We start from the raw sequence: 20300 nt of genomic DNA on the forward strand, positions 1-20300 counted from the left end.
GACAGGATGTACATGTATTTGGAAAGGCAAGGACTGATTCGGGATAGTCAACATGGCTTTGTGCGTGGGAAATCATGTCTCACAAACTTGATTGAGTTTTTTGAAGAAGTAACAAAGAAGTTTGATGAGTGCAGAGCAATAGGTGTGATCTATATGGACTTCAGTAAGGTGTTCGACAAGGTTCCCCATGGGAGACTGATTAGGAAGGTTAGATCTCTCGGAATACAGGGAGAACCAACCATTTGGATACTTAACTGGCTCAAAGGTAGAAGACAAGGGTGGTGGTGGAGGGTTGTTTTTCAGACTGGAGGCCTGTGACCAGTGGAGTGCCACAAGGATCGGTGCTGGGTCCTCTACATTTTGTCACTTACATAAATGATTTGGATGCGAGCATAAGAGGTACAGTTAGTAAGTTTGCAGATGACACCAAAATTGGAGGTGTAGTGGACAGCGAAGAGGGTTACCTCAGATTACAACAGGATCTGGACCAGATGGGCCAATGGGCTGAGAAGTGGCAGATGGAGTTTAATTCAGATAAATCTGACGTGCTGCATTTTGGGAAAGCAAATCTTAGCGGGACTTATACACTTAATGGTAATGTTCTAGGGAGTGTTGCTGAACAAAGAGACCTTGGAGAGCAAGTTCATAGCTCCTTGAAAGTGGAGTCGCAGGTAGATAGGATAGTGAAGAAGGCATTTGGCATGCTTTCCTTTAGTGGTCAGAGTATTGAGTACAGGAGTTGGGAGGTGATGTTGCGGCTGTACAGGACATTGGTTAGGCTACTATTGGAATATTGCATGCAACTCTGGTCTCCTTCCTATCGGAAATGTTGTGAAACTTGAAAGGGCTCAGAAAAGATTTGCAAGGATGTTGCCAGGGTTGGAGGATCTGAGCTACAGGGAGAGGCTGAATAGGCTGGGGCTGTTTTCCCTGGAGCGTCGGAGGCTGAGGGGAGACCTTATAAAGGTTTACAAAATTATGAGGGGCATGGATATGATAAATAGACAAAGTCTTTTCCCTGGGGTGAGGGAGTCCAGAACTAGAGGGCAGAGGTTTAGAGTGAGAGGGGAAAGATTTAAAAGAGACCTAAGGGGCAACATTTTCATGCAGAGGGTGGTACGTCTTTGGAATGAGTTGCCAGAGGATGTGGTGGAGGCTGGTACAATTGCAACATTTAAGAGACATTTGGATGGGTATATGAATAGGAAGGGTTTGGAGGGATATGGGCCGGGTGCTGGCAGGTGGAACTAGATTGTTCGGCATGGACGGGTTGGACCAAAGGGTCTGTTTCCATGCTGTACATCTCTATGATTCCATGACTCTATAAAGTGAATAGCAAAGGTCTCTTCCCTCTGGTGGGGCAGTTCAGAATAAGGGGGTGTATTTTTTAAGATGAAAGGAGAAAAATTTAAAAAGGACAAATGGGGCAACTTTTTTACACAATGTGGTTGATATGTGGAATGGACTGACAGAGGATGTGGTAGATGCAGATACGGTCACAACGTTTAAAAGACATTTGGATAAGTACATGAATAGGAAAGGTTTGAAGGGTTTTGGACCAAATGCAGGCAAGTAGGATGAGTTTCATTTGGGAACATGTTCAACATGGATTAGTCGCACTGAAGGCTCTGTAATGTGAAAAACAGGACTTTGACAAAATTATATTTTACCTTTGGAATAACTATTATTGTCTTTTAGAAGTAATTCCTTACTTAAGATGCTAGAATACTCTTTAAGGAACTATATATGTGTAAGAATTATCACAGTTTTCATTAAAGGAGATTTCCTTTAAAGAGTTTCAATACATCAGAGAGCAATGTCTTTAAAAATTGATCCAAAGTTGAAAGGTTCAAAGGGTTTAATTTACTTTTGGCATGCTGAGAGGGGAAAATAAGAATAAATTGTAAGTTACATCAGATAGCATAGGTAATTGCACCTGATGTTACTGTGAAAATATTTTTGAGCTATATTGCATTAATAGTAACACAGAAACTTGTAAAATCACATATGTTATATAACTGATGTTTGACCATTGAAGTTGGTGTGAAGTTGTAAATGAAATAATAGGACTGAGTACATTTAAAAAATTATCAAGCCAGCAGATTACAAAAAGGTAACGTTTCCTGTTGATTCCATACAGATTCTGCCCAATAACGTGAGACAGGGCGAGAATGGCTTTTATGGATTTGAAGACAATCCAATAAACGAGCCTATAAAAACTGGTACAGTCATTCTGTGCTCACTCCAGGGAGTGCTCAGAATAGGCTAATGTTTGGGTAAAGTCATGTCTTAATTATATTAATGACCCCAAGATGAGACCACTGTCAGGGGCTATCAGATATGAGAAAGTGAGGACTGCAGATGCTGGAGATCAGAGCTGAAAATGTGTTGCTGGAAAAGCGCAGCAGGTCAGGCAGCATCCGAGGAGCAGGAGAATCGACGTTTTGGGCATGAGCTCTTCTTCATGCCATTCCTGAAGAAGGGCTCATGCTCGAAACATCGATTCTCCTGCTCCTTGGATGCTGCCTGACCCGATATCTGATATGCCAAAGATACAGCCTAATTGTCCAAACTGCAATAAGCAAACTAAAATTTTGAGTCGAAGTGTAATCTCATTCTTGGTCAGTTCAGATGCTTGGTATATTTCAAGCATTTTGCTGTCAAAATTAAGCCAATTTAATTACAAACCACACAAATTTACACTCGAAAGTTAATAATGAGGAATAAAAAAGGTATAATCTTTTCGAGGTCTGAATGACATAACTCATAGAGATTATTATGCTGCAATTGTGCAAGGCCGATCTTGACTTATTCCAAATTGATAGGGCTCGTCTTGGTGCACAACAGGCTCTTATAGATGGGGCAGGAGGTGGGGAGATGCCTGTGAATTCTGGGATTTTTCTCTAATTGGTGAATAGTTCTGAAACAGTGCATGGTAAGATGGATCAGAAATTGGATATGGCAGAAGTTATGGGTAAACAGTTAATGTGGCACTTTGGTAAGATAGGCCTCATGGCAAAAATAAAACCCTTCAAAAGACACAACGCAACTTAGACTTTGCCAAAAATTGTAAGATTCAGCCCAGAGTCTTGACGTTTGACTGTACAAACATATTTCTAGGTGTATATATTTAAAATGTTGATTCAGACATTTTAAACAGTCTCTGAATTTTAAAATGCATTTTATGATATGATTGTGCAACCTTAGCAATTCTCCCAGATTGTAGTATAATTCCTTTACTCCTGGTGATTATAGCATATATTTTTTTCCTGTTTATATTGCACTGAATTCCAATCCCCAATGAGACACCACATTTACCTTGAGTGATTGTCTATATTTTCAGGTCTTGTTTTAACTAAAAGTCCCATGACTAGTTAAGTTCATGATTGCTGCTACTGATTACTAACCTTATCATTTATAACTTCAATATTTGTCTTTTTGAACAAAGACACCACCAGCCTTAAATCCTGAATGGAAATGGACTAGAGAAATACATTTGAATAAAGGTGCAGTAGGCATCTGTTCACTTGAACCAGCATTATAGATTTTGCATTTTTTTCTGCTATAGTTAGCTTGGGAAGCCTTGTGCAAAATAAAAAAAATCTAACCCAAGCTTAGTAGATACAAAATCAATAAAGATTTTGACTGATGTGATATGAATGTAATATTGGGCTCTGCAGTCTTTAGCTCAGTTAACTGCATAGAAAGAATTCAAAATATAGAACCAAGAAATTAGCTTGTAAAATTGCATTTAACTAACTTCAGAAGATGATTAACCATTCTTTCAACAATTCTTAAATACATTTATTTGCCAGACTGTTACTGATCTTCCTCAATTTGGTCTGACCTCCTTCATCTCATTACTATAATCTTTCTTCCCTTTTCCATGTTACCCCAAATGTAACATTGTCTCTTCTTAATTGGCAATAAACAACATGAACACAGTTCCTTTAAGAAGTCTGAAGTTCTGATGAAGAGTCACCAGACTAGAAATGTTAACTCTGCTTTCTTCTCACAAATGCTCCCAGACTTGCTGAATTTCTCCAGCAATTTCTGTTTTTATTGCTTTCAGAAGTCAATCTGTATTGCCTTTGAAATCCTCAGCAAGAGTTAATATCCATGGAATGTTCTTAACACTCTCTAAAATGAAGCCAACTCAATGTAATTCCCTGTGAAGGAGATGGATGTTATACAAATCACCAGCTGTCATCCTTTGAAGGTTAAAGATTCCTTTACATGTCTTCTCATTCTATCTGTCACCTTCATTTGTTTGACACATACTACAGAATTAATATAACAAACAAAAGTTAATGACTACAAGATCTGCTCTCTCAATATAATAGTGTTCCAGGGCTTATTCTGGAGTGAATACAAGCCAGAATGTTTGCAATGCAGTAGGAAGGTAAGGTGTTTATGGGCAGATGTCTCATGGGGAGTGGGGGTGGGGGGTGGGGGCGGGGGGAGCAGGGAGGACAATCATGGTTTGGAGGGTCCATGACTGGGGAGAGTCACAGTGAAATCAGGACCCAAAGTCTGTGTGTGTGTGCGTGCGTGCATGAGAGAGAGAGATCGGGCTGGTCAGTGTTTTTGAGTAATTTGGTGATGGCAAGGGTGATTACGGTGAGTTGGGTTAAGGTGGAGGGGATCAGTTTATGTAGTGGGAGACCAATCATGTGATAGAAAAAAAATTGCTTAGGGATCGTAATGAAGTATTGCTGCTCCATGTGGTCACTGAGTAGTACTGCATAAGCATTATGGAAGGGATTAAACATAAGGCATAGAAACTCCTTAAAATATTCAAATAAGTGACTCAGCTACTTGAGGATAAATCTACAGGTGAACAGTGGAAGGTATTCAAAAAACTTGAAGGGAGTAGAGGAGCAAAATGTTCCCTTTAGGGTGAAATATAAGAATAACAAGCCCAAGAAACATGAATATCTAGGAATATTCAGGATTGGATAAAAAGGAAAAAGATGATATATGATAGTTGCAAAGTGATCAAAATATCCTAGAGGGCTGTAGAAATTGCAGCTCAGGAAAGCAATTAGGAAAGCAAAGAGAGGGCATAAGAAAATACTACCATGCCAAAATAGGGAGAGTCACAGCATAATCTACACATACATTGAAGGGAAGAGAATAACCAGGGAGAGAGCAGGACTTACTAGGGATCAAAGAGGTAAGCTGTACAAGAAGCCAGATAACAGTGTTGAGTGAATACTTCATATCTGTTTTTTCTTGGGAGACAGAGGATGCAAGCACAGAATTTGAGCAGTTGGACAGCAAAGGTCTTGAGAAGATTGCTATAACAAGCGAGAAAATATTGGAGGTTTTGGTGGATTTAAAAATAGACACATCCCCATGTCTTATCGCAGGCTACTGTGGGAGATACTGGAGGAAATTACAGGGGCCTGACTGAAAACTTTAAATACTCTCTGGTCACACAGGAGGTACAACACTCCCTAACTGGAGTTGTTAGACTGGTCTAATCAGGGATCCCTGGGTGACAGATTAAAAATAAGTGTCGGTGCTGGGGAAAAAATAAGCACGACCGCAGTTAGGCGGTAGTGTGGGGGTTTAATATATACAAAACAAAAAAAAAGAAAAAAGAGAAAAATAAATAAACAGGAGTCTCAGGGATAAAAAAAATATAAGTGTCAGACATCCTGTTAACTCTGATAGCTGACTCTGAGGGAGCTGAATCAGTGTCAAAGACTCTCCACATATAAATAGATGGTGAATTGGTGATGGGATACCAACTTCTGTAGAGTTATTTCATGTGGGATCCAGGCCAACTTGGCAAAGTTGCATGATTCTATGATGTCCTGCAGGTTCAGCCACATTCCCTACCATTAAACTATAACTGGGCAGATTTAAAGGCGGTGTGTTTTGGTTTGATTTTTAAAACTATTTTAACATCACACCAGACATACCACACCTCTTTTTGTTTAATCTTTTGATACTAAAACTAAATTGAAATGGATGGTGTCAAAATTATTTAAAAATTCAATACAGAAATAATCTTTGAATATAACAAAACTAACGCTACTTATACTGGATGTGAAATGGGGTAACAAAATGATTACAACTGAAAAGGATTGACAATGTGAGTTTGCTGATTTTCTAATCATCTCCAAAACATCACCTCTACTTTTCAACTCACCCATCAAAACCCAAATCAGTGTTTTCATCATCGTAGGGCTTGGCTTAGCCAATCGTGTTTTGGCTTATATGCTCCAAAAATGATCACTCAGCAATGCTGTAGCCCTTGTTTTATCCACAGTACCAATCTAACTGGTCTCTGAAGGTTAGCAAATTGAATTTCCCTTCTTTATCCACTCTGAACACTTTCTGAACCACTGGACACATAGTACACCTTCAATCATATATGCTGAAATATAATCTGTGCTGCTTTGGCATTGTCCAAATTTTGCATTCCTTCTCCTATATCAGAATGAAGGTGGTGTGATTTCACAATGGCATATGCAACCTGGTTCTGGGATTTAGACCCCTATTTTGATCTTTTAGAATTTTTGTGGTCCCCAGAATAAGGATGCAAGTACCAAAGTCAAAATCTTTGATCCTGCCCTGGCATATTCCAAAGCCATTTCATCCACCCCACTCTGGAGAGAGACAGATTTTTTTCAGGAAACATGGTTCACACCTCCTCAGAGGATCATAAAACTAGCCTTTGGTGATTGTAAATGTGCTACCAACTTCACCTGTCACAGTTAGATGGAGCAGATACATTGAAGGCTGTTTCAATGCAATGTTTTAGACTGGGACTTCATTCTTTAAAGGTGACTGTCAATTAAATTGACCAGGACTGTAAAGTCATAGAGTTATTACAGCATGGAAATGTGTCCTTGTCGATCATCAAGCATCTATTTGTTCTAATCCCATTTTCCAGCACTTGGCCTGTCCTTCAATACTATAGCATTTCAAGTACTCATTTAAATACTTAACTTTCTCAAGGGTTCTTGAGCCTCTACCACCCTTTCAGACAGTGATTGCCTGATACCCACTACCCTCTGGGTGAACAAAGTATTTCTTCAAATCTCCTCTAGACTTCTTACTCCTTGTTTTAATTCTATGCATCCCAACATTAATCCCTTTACTGAGGAGACAGATTTCTCCCTATCTACCCTGTGTCTAGACCTCCAAACTGTGCCCATCTTAATCTGATCAGCCCAAGCAACATCCTGATGAATGTTCTCTCCACCTTCTATAGTGCAGCCACATCCTTCCTGTAATGTGATGACCAGAATTGCACATATTACTCAAGCCATTGCCTAACATGCCATACAAAACCAACATAACTTTTTGGTTCTTGTATTCAATGTCTTGACTAATAAAGCCAATTACCTCATATAACTTCTTCATACTTTATCTACCTGCATGTTTTTGCAATTATGCAAACGTTCACACTCATTTGAATATTTTCTCCATTGGAGTAAATTCTTTTCTGCATTCAAACCAATAATGAATCTCCCATTTCAATAACTCACATTGCACTCATGCTATTATTTCTGGGCCTGCTGAAAATAGGATCATAGAGTGACAGAGTCATACAGCACAGAAACAGACACTTTGGTCTAACTTGTCTGGGCAGCATTTGGTCCATAACCCTCTCAACCCTTTCTATGCATATACCCATCCAGATGCCTTTTAAATGTTATAATTGTACCCGCCTCCACCACTAAATATTCCAATAAAACACAACATAAGCTGAAGGAACAACATCTCATGTTCTGTTTCGACATGTTACAAACTCTTGGGCTGAATATTGAATTCACAACTTATGACCCTTACCACATGACACCTGCCTTCCATTTTCCTTCCATTATTACCTCCCACTTCTCCACAGCCTTGCTTTGATTGTGTTTTGTTTACTTTGCCCTCAACACAGAGATCCCATTTTCTCACCCTCAAAATTTGTCCAGTGGGCAGTACAGTGGCTCCATGGTTAGCACTGCTGCCTCACAGCACCAGGGTCCCAGGTTCGATTCCAGCCTTGGGTGACTGTCTGTGTGGAGTTTGCACATTTTCCCCATGTCTGCGTGGGTTTCCTCTGGGTGCTCCAGTTTCCTCCCACAATCCAAAAAGATGTGCAGGGCAGGTGAATTGGCCATGCTAAATTGACATAGTGTTAGGTGCATTAGTCAGAAGGGTGGATTGCTCTTCGGAGGGTCGGTGTGGACTGGTTGGGCCAAGGGGCCTGTTTCCACACTGTAGGGAATCTAATCTAATCTGTATTCTTTTTAACAGTAACATTTTTTTGAGTGAATTCCATGGGCAAGATTTTCTCCTGTCTATATGTAGTGAGAGAGGTAGCAAGAATGGGGAAATAATGGGGTGAGTTGTCCTGGGAGTAAAACTCACCCCTTTCTTGCAACCTCACAAATTCATAGAATTCCTATAGTGCAGAAAGAGGCCATTTGGTCCATTGGGTCTGCACTGACCCTTCAAAGAGCCTCTTACCCAAATGAATCCCATCCCTCCTAACTCCATGGGGGGGGGGGGTTTACCATGAACTACCCACAGAACCTGTACGTCCCTGGACATTATGGGCATGTTTACCATGACCAATCCACCTCACCAGCACATCTTCGGACTGTAGGAAGTTAGGTGGATTGCTCCTGATGGAAACCCATGCAGACACAGGGAGAATGTGCAAACTCTCCTCAGTTGCCCAACAATGGAATTGAACTCAGGTCCCTGAAGCAGTAGTGCTAACCACTGAGCCTATGTGCAGCCCATTAGTTATTTAAAGGCGGGAAGGTTGACAGATGACTTTCTTAATACACCAGCAATTAAGGCCCCGAAGTGGTCAATTTTGGCTAGTTAAGGGCCTCAGGTTGTCACCCAGGAGTTGAGAAAGATGTGTAGCTTTTTAAATAGGAGACTAGGATGGCCTTTCTGCTGGGTTGGTGGAGAGGGGGATGGGTAGCAGGGGCAGCAGGCATAGTCAAAGTCACAAATCTGGGACAAGTGGTAGCCACTGAAAGTCAACTCCATCCTTGCTTCTGACTCACCACCCCCTGAGAAAAATATAAAAAATGTTTCATGACTGGATCCCCTGAAGCATTGGCCACCACCAAAGGGTTTTAGGACCCAGATTTAGGCCTTTGGTTGGTTAGCAGCTTCCCCTGTTATCACCAGTGATTCACCAAGGAAATTGCTGAAGTGCTGCCTATCAGCTCTTAATGAACTGATTGGTGGAAGATACAGCCAATTTTCGTAATGGTAGGGGCAGTGGATTCATTGCCAACAACATTTCCAAAGATATTTCATAAAAAAATGAAGAAATTCCATCTTAGGTACACTTAAACATCATGAAATAACAGACTTGCAGTACTTTGAACTTCATGTGCAGGAACCCAGAATTCCTACAAATGTTCTGCAGCAATAGCAAAAATAATTTATTTTTTAAAAAATCAATTTTTCCTTCTAAGGTGAATCCTTCTCATTCACTTATAAAAATGATCAATTTTATTTTAATGGGTTTGGCATTTTCGACCATCTATTGACCTAACTAGCTGTCTTTCTATTTGCATAACTAAAAGTCTTGCATCTGAAATGTGATCATATGTGGCATGGGTAAGAGTCTTATTTCAAGTCTGACATTTAAAATACCAATTGACTTGAATACAATTGTCATAAAAAATGACACTTTTGAACAAACCAGTCAATTTAATAAAATAACATTCATAATTAATGAACATCTTATCGCAGAAACAATGGGGCAGAATCTTCATTCATCCCAGAGTAAATGTGCAGAGCAGTCTTATCCTTCAAAATGCATGAGATACTAATTGCCTCAAATCTGAATGAACTCACATGAAACCTATTCATGAACAACCAACAAATCAGAAACATAAGAACTCTGAATAGTGATTATAAGATCACTAGTCTTATGATGGATTGAAAGTAGTGTTGATGAAAGTTCATTAGCCTGAAATATTAAAACTGTTCCTCTCTTTTCCTCTCATACTTTCTCTCTCCCTCACTTTCCCTTTCTCTCTTTCTTTCTTTTTCTCTTTCTGTCCCTCTGTTTCTCTTCTTTCTCCTTCTTTCTCACCTTCACTTTCTTTCCCTCTCTTCCTTTCTCTTTGTCTCTCACACTCTTTTTCGATCATTTTCACAGTCTTTCTGACTGTGCACTTGGATGCACAGGATGAAGCAACACTGACAGTCCAAATTGGAGAAACATCCATGGATGGCATGGTGGCTCAGTAGATAGTACTGCTACCTCACAGCACCAGGGATACAGGTTTGATTCCAGCCTCAGGTGACTATTTGTGTGGAGTTTGCTTGTTTTCACCGTGTTTGCATGGGTTTCCTCCAGGTGCTCCAGTTTCCTCCCATAAGTCCATAGATGTGCAGGTTAGGTGAAATGGCTGTGCTAAATTGCCAATAGTATTCAGGGATGTGCATTAGTCAGGGGAAATGTAGCGCAATAGGGTAGGGGAATGGGTCTGGGTGGGTTACAATGTAGACTTGTTTGGTCAAATGGCCTGTTTCCACACTTGCAGGGATTCTATGATCCAAAGACCAAGGACTCAAATAAATTTACAATATTCATAGCTGCTACTGGTCTGCTTGAGGTTTGTCTAACACCACATCCACAAACATTCTCTTCCTCCATCACTGACACATGGGGCAGCAATGTGTACCATCTCGAAGATAAACTACAGAAATTTACCAACGCTCCTAAGGCAGTATCTTCCAAACCCATGACCACTTCCATCAAGAAGGTCCAGGCAGCATGTGCATGGGAACACCACCACCACCACCTGTAGGTTCCTCTCCAAATCACTCATCCACCTGATTTGGAAATATATTGTTGTTCCTTCACTGTCATTGGATCAAAACTTTGAAGTCCTTCCCTAACAGCATTGTGGGTCTACCAACACCAAATGGATTGCAGCAGTTCAAAAAGACAGTTCACAACTACCCTCTGAAGGGAAATGTGCATGAGCAATAAATGTGGCCCAACTAACAAGAGCCCTTATCCTAATAATGAATGAAAAAGAAAATTAGCTATGGGCAGCATCTCCCCTCCCTAAACAGGTGTGAACAAGAAAGAAAACGTGGAAAAATGCAGTGAGAATGAAAACACAGATTCTTAATGTCGAGGAAAATAAAATTTCTGATTTTCCACTCGGGGATTTAAATGGTGACTTCAGAATCTCATTGCTAAGAGGTGTGCCTTATTTACATGTGATTACATCTCACTAAAGCCCTAACTTGCCTTATTTATATGCCACTTCTAAAGTCTTTCACCAACAAACTAGATGGTGCAAATTTGACCATAATCCTTATGTGTGTTAGCTGAGTAATGGGTGCCTGTGGCTTGTCATGCAACTGCTTCTTCATAATAATGTCCCTGCATGGTGTATTGCTACCAAACCTCCCTGAAATCTTCACTCACCCAAGTTGGTAACAGCAAGTCAACAGTTTCTCCACATCAACCGCATACCCTTAGACCAACTTGAATGTCACTTCAGCATTTCAAAACTTTACCTTGGCCTGAGGGATACCCATGACTTGAATTCCAGATTGTATTTGCATGCATGGACACACATTAACACAGGATGCATCTTATGTATATTTGCATGATTTCTTAACGCTCACTAACATTGTGCTTACGTGGAGACTGCCAGTCTTTGCCTATTAAAATTGTTTCTTAACACGTATTCAGTGACTTCAGCTCTGACTTATAGTCTGCTAGCTTCTGTACTGTTTCCATCATATTTTTTACATTGAGGGAGAGGCAGGCAGCGTGTGACGGTGAAGCGTGGTGTGCCCTGAACATTTATCTCACCAAGGCTCACAGGCTACGTATCTCATTATTACAGGCACTATGTCCACTCAATGACTGTCACTCATCCTGGTTATGGGGATGAACACATTGCTCTGATGCTCCATGTTATGTCAATGTCACACCAGCACCTTGTGCCAGATGTTAATATGGCAAACACATTTCATATGCATTAAGCAAATGGCCATGTATGAAAATCAAAGGGAAGTGATCCATTATGGAGTGAGGGGAATTAAAGTTAGTCAGTGGGGTAGGGCAAAGTCAGGCACTTATTCCTACCAGACTTTGAGGATCTTTGTTCATACAGCCTAATAATTGGGCTATGGTCAGTGCTACAGGTCAAACGTAACCAGACTACAGATTAGAGGTAGATCAGTCAAGCTGCTGTCTGGATTTCAGTCAGAATCTGGGTATATTTCCTACAGTTAGACCAAAGAAGAGATTGAATTGAATGGAAAAGCAATTACTGCTCATGCATGACAAGAGAGATGGTAAAGCATCTTCAGTGAGGGAATAGGGAACGCAGAGGGCAGGATGGGCGAGTAGATTGGGTGGAGAAGATGGATGACAGTCATTGAATGGACATGACACATGTTTTAGTGAGGGTTGTAGTCAATGAACCTTAGTGAGATACATTTGCAATGGCAGTTTTGGAGTGTAATGAGTACAGAAGTTGGGAGGTCATGTTGCGGCTGTACAGGATGTTGGTTAGGCCATTTTTGGAATATTGCTTGCAATTCTGGTCTCCTTCCTATCGGAAGGATGTTGTGAAACTTGCAAGGGTTCAGAAAAGATTTATAAGGATGTTACCAGGGTTGGAGGATTTGAGTGAGAGGGACAGGTTGAATAGACTCGGGCTGTTTTCCCTGGAGTATTGGAGGCTGACGGGTGACCTTATAGAAGTTTATAAAATCATGGGGAAGATCGATGGGATAAATAGATAAGGTCTTTTCCCTGGAGTGGGGGAGTCCAGAAATAGAGGGCATAGGTTTAGGGTGAAAGGGGAAAGATATAAAAGAGACCCAAGGGGTAATTTTTTCACGCAGAGGGTAGTACATGTATGGAATGAGCTGCCAGAGGAAGTGGCTCCTCAATCTTTCTGGTGAGCTAGTTAGCTACACTTTAATTGGAGTGACATATAAATGCATGCTAAAAGAATCATTAAGTCTTTCTTGCAGCTATCCAGAAAGGTTGGAAAGGGGTGAGATTATACACCCCTCCTCACTGAGAACTAGGCCAGTATTTTAAGCTCTACTCCATTTTCAGAGTTTGTAACACATACACATATTCTTGCTGATCCAATGTTCAAAGCAGGTCAGACATCAACTTGCAGCCTCCACCTCTTATTAGGAAAAGAGATCATTCTTCACTGCTGCAAAATATGAATTGAAGTGATGAGTTCATACACTTTTTACAAGGCTAAGGGGAGGATGGGATGGGATGTGAGGGGGATGGAAATAAAGATAAGGTGGAAGAACAGAGGCTGAGGTGAAACAGTATGTCCTTGCAAAGATTAAAGGATAGAAAGTGAACCAAGGTCCCTATCTCTGAGCCAGGAGGCCCAAGTTAAAAATGGACCTGCTCCAGAGGTGTGTCATAATATCATTGAACATATTGATCAGAAAGTAGAAAACCAACATGATAAGATTAGAATAGAGTGCCCAGTGACATCAAAGAGATGGATACACTGTTAGGTATTGGCAGAGGAAAATGTCATGGTAATGGTATCGACAGTCTCAGAGAGGAAATGGTGTTAGAAGTTCTGATAGGTTCAAATAGACTCTGTCAGATTTCGTTGGATTTTTATTTTTATACATGTAACAGTTAATGATCCACCATATTGATTGAATCATATGTAGTCAAAATTGCACACTTCTCAAGTAAGTCTGTATGCATCAGGCATTTAATTGTGTGTAAAATACTGGACTGGACACACACCCACTCCACACTGCCCCTTGCCTGTCCCTGACAATTTCGCTTGGAATAAGGCTGGATATCACTGGATAATTGGTCTGTTAAGCCTATCACTCATCCTACATAAGTCTTAACTTCCACGTGTGCACACTCCTTCCACGCCCTTCTAATCTAGGTGCCAACAGAAGTTAGCACTGTGTTGCTGATCGATTTTTCCACCATCTATTCTATTCCAAATACTCTGCCCCCCGTTGTGGTTCTGTTCGCTGAGCTGGAAGTTTTTGTTGCAAACTTTTCGTCCCCTGGCGAGGCGACATCATCAGTGCTTGGGAGCCTCCTGCGAAGCGCTTCTTTGATGTTTCCTCCGGTGTTTATAGTGGTCTGTCCCTGCCGCTTCCGGTTGTCACTATAAACACCGGAGGAAACATCAAAGAAGCGCTTCGCAGGAGGCTCCCAAGCACTGATGATGTCGCCTAGCCAGGGGACGAAACGTTTGCAACAAAAACTTCCAGCACGGCGAACAGAACCACAGCAACGAGCACCCGAGCTACAAATCTTCGCACAAACTTTGAACTCTGCCCCCCCTAACCCACCCCTCCCCATCACCCCCCCAGGATTTTGGCAGGAGTGCTGTCAGTCCTTATGGTGGCAAATTACCAAACTTGAGTCTGTTTATGAATTGCTCTCGACCTTACCTTGACATTTTTAACCAGTGCACTGACTTGTTTATTTCTACTTTAATAATGACCTGCCTCTTTTTGGCAGGTCTGGAACACGCCCACTCCATGTAATAAATTTCTAAGTAAGAAAACAAGTGAGAACTACTTTTAGAAGGTGTGTTTAGTCACTTCCCAGTTATAAAGACAAAAAATAATTGAATACTAGATTACTGATGTTACTGATTTGCAGGAGACTGATTCATCAAAGCAGTTTACTTATTTTCAACTCATCTTTGGGTTATGTAAATGTCTACCAATTCTTGAATACTCATGAGGAATCCTTGAGCAGTGACTTTTGTTCATTTGTCTACTATTTTCCCAATCATAACCAGAACCAGAGCTTTCACAGATAAGGTGATAGCCATTGCTGCTGTATAGTTACATTTCACAAGGCTTATTAGACAACACCTTCCAAGTCCATGACCATTAGCATCTAGGATGAATAAATAATGACAGGAAATCAGAAAACCACCTATACTCCAACTTCATGTGACCAGTGTCATTGTGTGGCATAATGTTACTTGCCACTTATCTACCCAAGCCTGAATTTTTACCACGTTATGCTGCATATGGACACAAATGTTTCCCCGTTGCTTAATTGGCTATCCATTAATGTACTTTATGACCTAGGATTTCCTGCTAACTTCGGGGAATATAAACCTGGAGTAACGACATTGCAATTGTTAATCCTTCAATATAAATGCTTTCATCAATCAGTCAGATGGTGTATAGTCACTGTACTGACAACCACCCAAGTGAATATACAACAACATTCCAACCGGCATCAAATTGCTGTTTTACTTGAAAGGGATTCATTTATATACACTAATATAATATTGATGTTAGAGCGGCAATTACAGAATTCTGATTTTTCCTTTTGATGCCTTACAGTGTCAACTGACTCTTTCAATGAGAAGGGAGCCTTGTCTTCAACCTGTGCAGCCATTATTCTCCATTTTACCAATAAAACGTATTATCATTAGAAGGTCCTTGAGTCATGAAGCTTCCATGTATATTTTAGCTTCTTTAATCTTCTACACTCTGTATTTAAATGCACATTTCTGCAGCTTTCAATTCTTTAATATAAAATTGTTTTTCAGAAAAGCACTGACTGAATATTGGTCATTATAGATGAATGCAAAATGCTTCCAGTCACTTTTCTGATAGGCTGTCAATGGTAATCACCTGGACACAAAAATGAGCAGATTGAATGTTATTATTCTCTGCAGGGTACTCTGCAGGGATTTTTTTTGACAAACTGTGAACAAATATTACATGTGCAAAAATCAAACTCAAGCTTTTTAAGCCTTCCAACTGAAACTTTGAGAAATTTTCCATGGATAAGATTTTAAACATTGATAATATATGAGCTTAGACAAAATAAAAACAAATCATTTAATTAACTGTAATTGAAGTGAAATAATTACTTTGGAGATGCTACTATTATTGTCATAATGTAAAATACTAACAGACTTGTCATTAACTTGTGATGAAAATCATGATTGACTTAATGTGCTGTATTGTCTTTCTCTGAATGTAAAATTGCCAAGCAGTGAAACAGGGATTGTGATTTATGATTTTTAAGAATTCATTGATGGGATGAGGGCATTACTGGCTAGGCCAGCATTTATTGCCCTGAGGGCAGGTAAGAGTCAACCACTTTGCTTTGGGTCTGAAGTCACGTGTATGCCAGACCAAATAAGAATGGCAGTTTCCTTCCCTCAAGGACGTTAGTGAACCATTTAAGTTTTTCCCCAATAATTGACAATGGATTCATGATCATCATTAATCTTCCAATTCCAGATTTTTATTGAATTCTATTTCTACCATCTGCTGTGGTGGGATTGGAACCCGGTTACCTGGAACCATACTTGAGTCAGCAGGACCAGCAATAAATACGACTAGGCCATCATTGCCCCTAAGTAAGCAGGGCATACATTCAGAGCAACTATCCCTCCCACCCTGTACCCCACCATCACCACTTTCTAATAAAGGCCACTTTATGAAGCAAATAAGTCATCAGTTGAATGATTGATTCCTTTTGCTGCTATTGTGATTTTACGATAGCTCCAATGAATTCATATGGAGAGGGAATCACAGTGGAAATGGCTCACCTGCACAAAGGGTATAAACTTTAATTAAATAACACAGTGAAGAGTTGAACTGCATGAGAGATGAAGGAATTGGTCTCGTGCACAATTTTTGCACACTTCTGATGGGGAGACACCGAAGAGTTCAGCAAGAATAAAGTGCGTTAGAAGAGGTGTTGCAGCTATGTGTACCCTTATACTAACAGTAGGAGTCAAAGTGAGCAGGATCCAGTAAGATAGCACTCTCTGGGGGTGGATCTTCAAGCATGGAGGAGAGCATGAGATGAAGGGAGAAGATGGTAGCCTATCTAGGGCAGCAGCACCCTGCTGACCACTGACTTGTGTGGTTTAGTGACACTGAAGGGCCAGAGGGATCCATGGACACCATCATCTAAGAGGAAGAGCTTTCCTTGTTCCAAGGTTGTACAGGCAATGCTCAAAGTACCTCCAGATGTCCTATTACCAGTTTGTTAGACAGATGGTCCTGTCTCTCCAGGGAGGCAGTCGCAACACTTTGCAATGTACTTGTACATAACTCAAATAATGTGGGAGTAGCCATCTAATGTTTGTTGCAAACATCTAAAGATGACAGCTGAATTCAATTTCCAGGTTTCAGTATAGGTTCAAGGATTTGCTGAAGACTGCTGTGGAATATTGCATTCAGTCAACCATTATTGTACCAGGCTTGTTACTACTGAAATGTATGGGACGGAGAGCAGCCAGGTTAAGAAATCATGTGGTTATGGAGCCATCGTGGAATTCCCTAAAGTGAGCAAGGCAATCAATTGTACATGTGTGCCTATCAATATTTTAGTGAACAGCGAGAAACATTTGTCAACTCAGGGGGATTTTCCTTGTACAATGAGCAGAGTTATTGTGAACATTGCCTAAGATTCTTGCAGATATTGCATGGATCCTTTGGATTAGCCATGATGATTATATCCTCAGGTATTCCGAAGTCCCACAAATCTTTGTGCAAGCAGTGCAACTGGGTGGTTGGCTACTAGAGTGCAAGGTTTATCCATTGTAGCAATGGTTCATGACATGGATTAGAGGAATGATATATTGCTTCAACCAGAGGGACTATTGGGAGGGCCATTGCTTGTGAACCCAATTGGCAAGTTACTGATAACATTGTGATAGCTCTTATCTGACATCTCTCGTTGAGGGAATCTCCAACGTCCTTTGGAAGAATAGCTTGTTACTTATCTGCCACAAATTACCTTTATGAAGATCACAAGATGATGTGATGACACAAACATTGAAGGTGACCATCCTTTAATGAAGTGAATCACTGTAACGTAATGTGTTCCTCATGATGCTCCACAGGGCCCAGTGCTGATGCCCTTGTTTCTGATGTATATTGATGATTTGGACATGGATGTAGGAGGCATGATCAAGATGTTCATGGATAACACCAAAAAAATCAGTAGTTTGGTAAAGATAAAGATAATAAAGATAGCTATACACTGCAGGAAGATGTTAACAGATTGGTTAAGTGGGCAGAGCAGTTGCAGATGAAGGGCTAATAAGACACATGATTATGTTATGATTGGTAAGGCCCTTTAAAGTACTGGAGATGAGAGAGACTTTGGTGTGCATATCCACAGATCCCCAAAGGTAACAAGGCAGATAGATAAGGTGGTTAAGGAAGCATTTTGGATACATATCTTTATTAGTCATGCCAGTGTGGGTTTCCTCTGGGTGCTCTAATTTAATTCCACAGCTCAAAGATATGGACATTAGGTGGATTGACCATTGTAAATTTCCCATAGTGTCCAGGGATATGCAGGCTGGGTGGATTAGCCATGGGAATGCAAGGTTATAGAGGTACGGTAATGTGGGATGCTCTTCAGAGGGTTTGTGTGGATGGCTGAATGGCCTGCTTCCCCACTGTAGGGATTCTATGACACAGAATACAGGAGCAGGGTGGTTATTCTGGAACTATGTAAAATGCTTAGACCACAACTGGGAAATTGCATACAATTCTGATTACCACATTATAGAAGGATATTATTTCACTACATAGTGTGAAGAAGAGATGTATGAGGATGCTGCCAGCTGGAGAATCTAGCTATGAGGAAAGAATGGATAGGCTGAAGTTGTTTTCCTGGGGTCAGCTAAGTTTGAGAAGGGATTTTACAGAGGCGTATAAAATTATAAGGGGTAGAAGAAGGTACTTCTTCCACTTTGGTAAGTCCAGTGACATTGTTAGAGAGAGAGAAGTACAAATTTTATGTATCAAATCCAAACTAACTCTTCTTCAAAATGAAATACTTCCAAAGATGAATCACACAAGACTCAAACTATCAACAGTGATACCCCCTTGTTAGATACTGTCAGACTTGCTGATTATTTTTCCTGTATTTTCTGCTTCTGTTTCTGATCTCCAGCATCTGCAGTATTATTCTTTCATTTTGATGCTGACCTCGATGCCCTGTTGGACTAGCTAATGTTGGCAGGTGTCCTCTGGTTACTGAAGTTTTGGGAGGACACTGTCATTGAGAGAATCCTGCCAGGATACAGGAGTGTCCTCTATCACCTCAGCATTCAGAAGCTTTTCCATCCCTGTATAAAGTCCCCTGGAGCAATTCAAATGTACAAACATGTTATTTTGCATTTAGTGAACTATGTTACGAATCAAGTCAAAAAGGTACACCACTCTTATCTTTTTATCTAAGTTAAAGATGTAATTCAAGCTGTTACTTCTCCCATAAAGACTATGTGGAATATTTTCAGATGTAAAATCAATGTAACACCGAAAAATGAAATGAAGAGTACAACAGGAAAACCTATGTTTATATATAGTGTTGTTTATTAATTCAAAATCTCACAAAGTGTTTTATGGCTAATGATGTAGACAGAAGGAGATTTCAGGGGAAGAACAATGCAAGGTTTTAAACTGTTCAAGAAATTGATCTTAATGAGTTTTGATAGACTATTTGAGGGCATTATGAAAATCGATCACTCATATAAAATAGAGCATAAGTTAAAGAGCTAGATAACTAACAGTAGCTTTTTCACATCATTATATGGTGCAAGACTTATTGGAGTGGAGTCATTGAACTGCAAGAAAGGAGATGTGGATAAACTCTTGAAGGAAGATATCTTCCCAGAATTATTTAGATTAATAAACTTAAGTGATTAAATTATTAACTAATGGATTGATTAGATAAAACTAGATAGTTGAGGAGTTGAGAATAAGGTTGAGGATTCTGGGACTATACTCAATGGAGTTTAGAAGGATGGGGGGGGTGAATCTGATTGAAACTTACAGAATGCCAAAAGGCCTGAACAGAGTGGACTTTGGGATGATGTTTCCATTGGCAGGACAGATGAGGACACAAGGATGCAGCCTTAGAGTAAAGGGAAGACCTTTTAGAACAGAGAAAAGGTGAAACTTCTTTAGCCAGAGAATGGTGAATCTGTGGAATTCATTGCTACAGAAGGCTGGGGAGACCAGGTCATTGAGTATATTTAAAACAGAGATAAGTAAGTTCTTGATTGCCAAGGGGATCAAAGGTTACGTAAAAATGGGGTTGAAAAACCTATTAGCCATGATTAAATGGCAGAGCAGTCTCGATGGGCCGAATGGCTTAATTTCTGCTCCTCTGTCTTAAGGTCTTATGGAATCTCATCATCAATATCTCCGTATGTTCCAATGAATTCAGCAATTCTTGAGGCTGTTCACATAATGATCAATTGCATTTTTAGCTTTGATTGTTAGTTTTATCTTTATGGATGTGATTTTTTTGA

General features: G+C 40.2%; 1 protein-coding gene across 1 annotated transcript in view; it reads right to left on the minus strand.

Annotated features, from left to right (window-relative positions):
* sntg2 (syntrophin, gamma 2) overlaps nucleotides 1-20300 on the minus strand; it is a 943711-nt gene that overhangs the window by 515418 nt on the left and 407993 nt on the right. The window lies entirely within an intron of this gene.

This window comes from Chiloscyllium plagiosum, chromosome 3, assembly GCF_004010195.1.
Source record: "Chiloscyllium plagiosum isolate BGI_BamShark_2017 chromosome 3, ASM401019v2, whole genome shotgun sequence".
NCBI lineage: Eukaryota > Metazoa > Chordata > Chondrichthyes > Orectolobiformes > Hemiscylliidae > Chiloscyllium > Chiloscyllium plagiosum.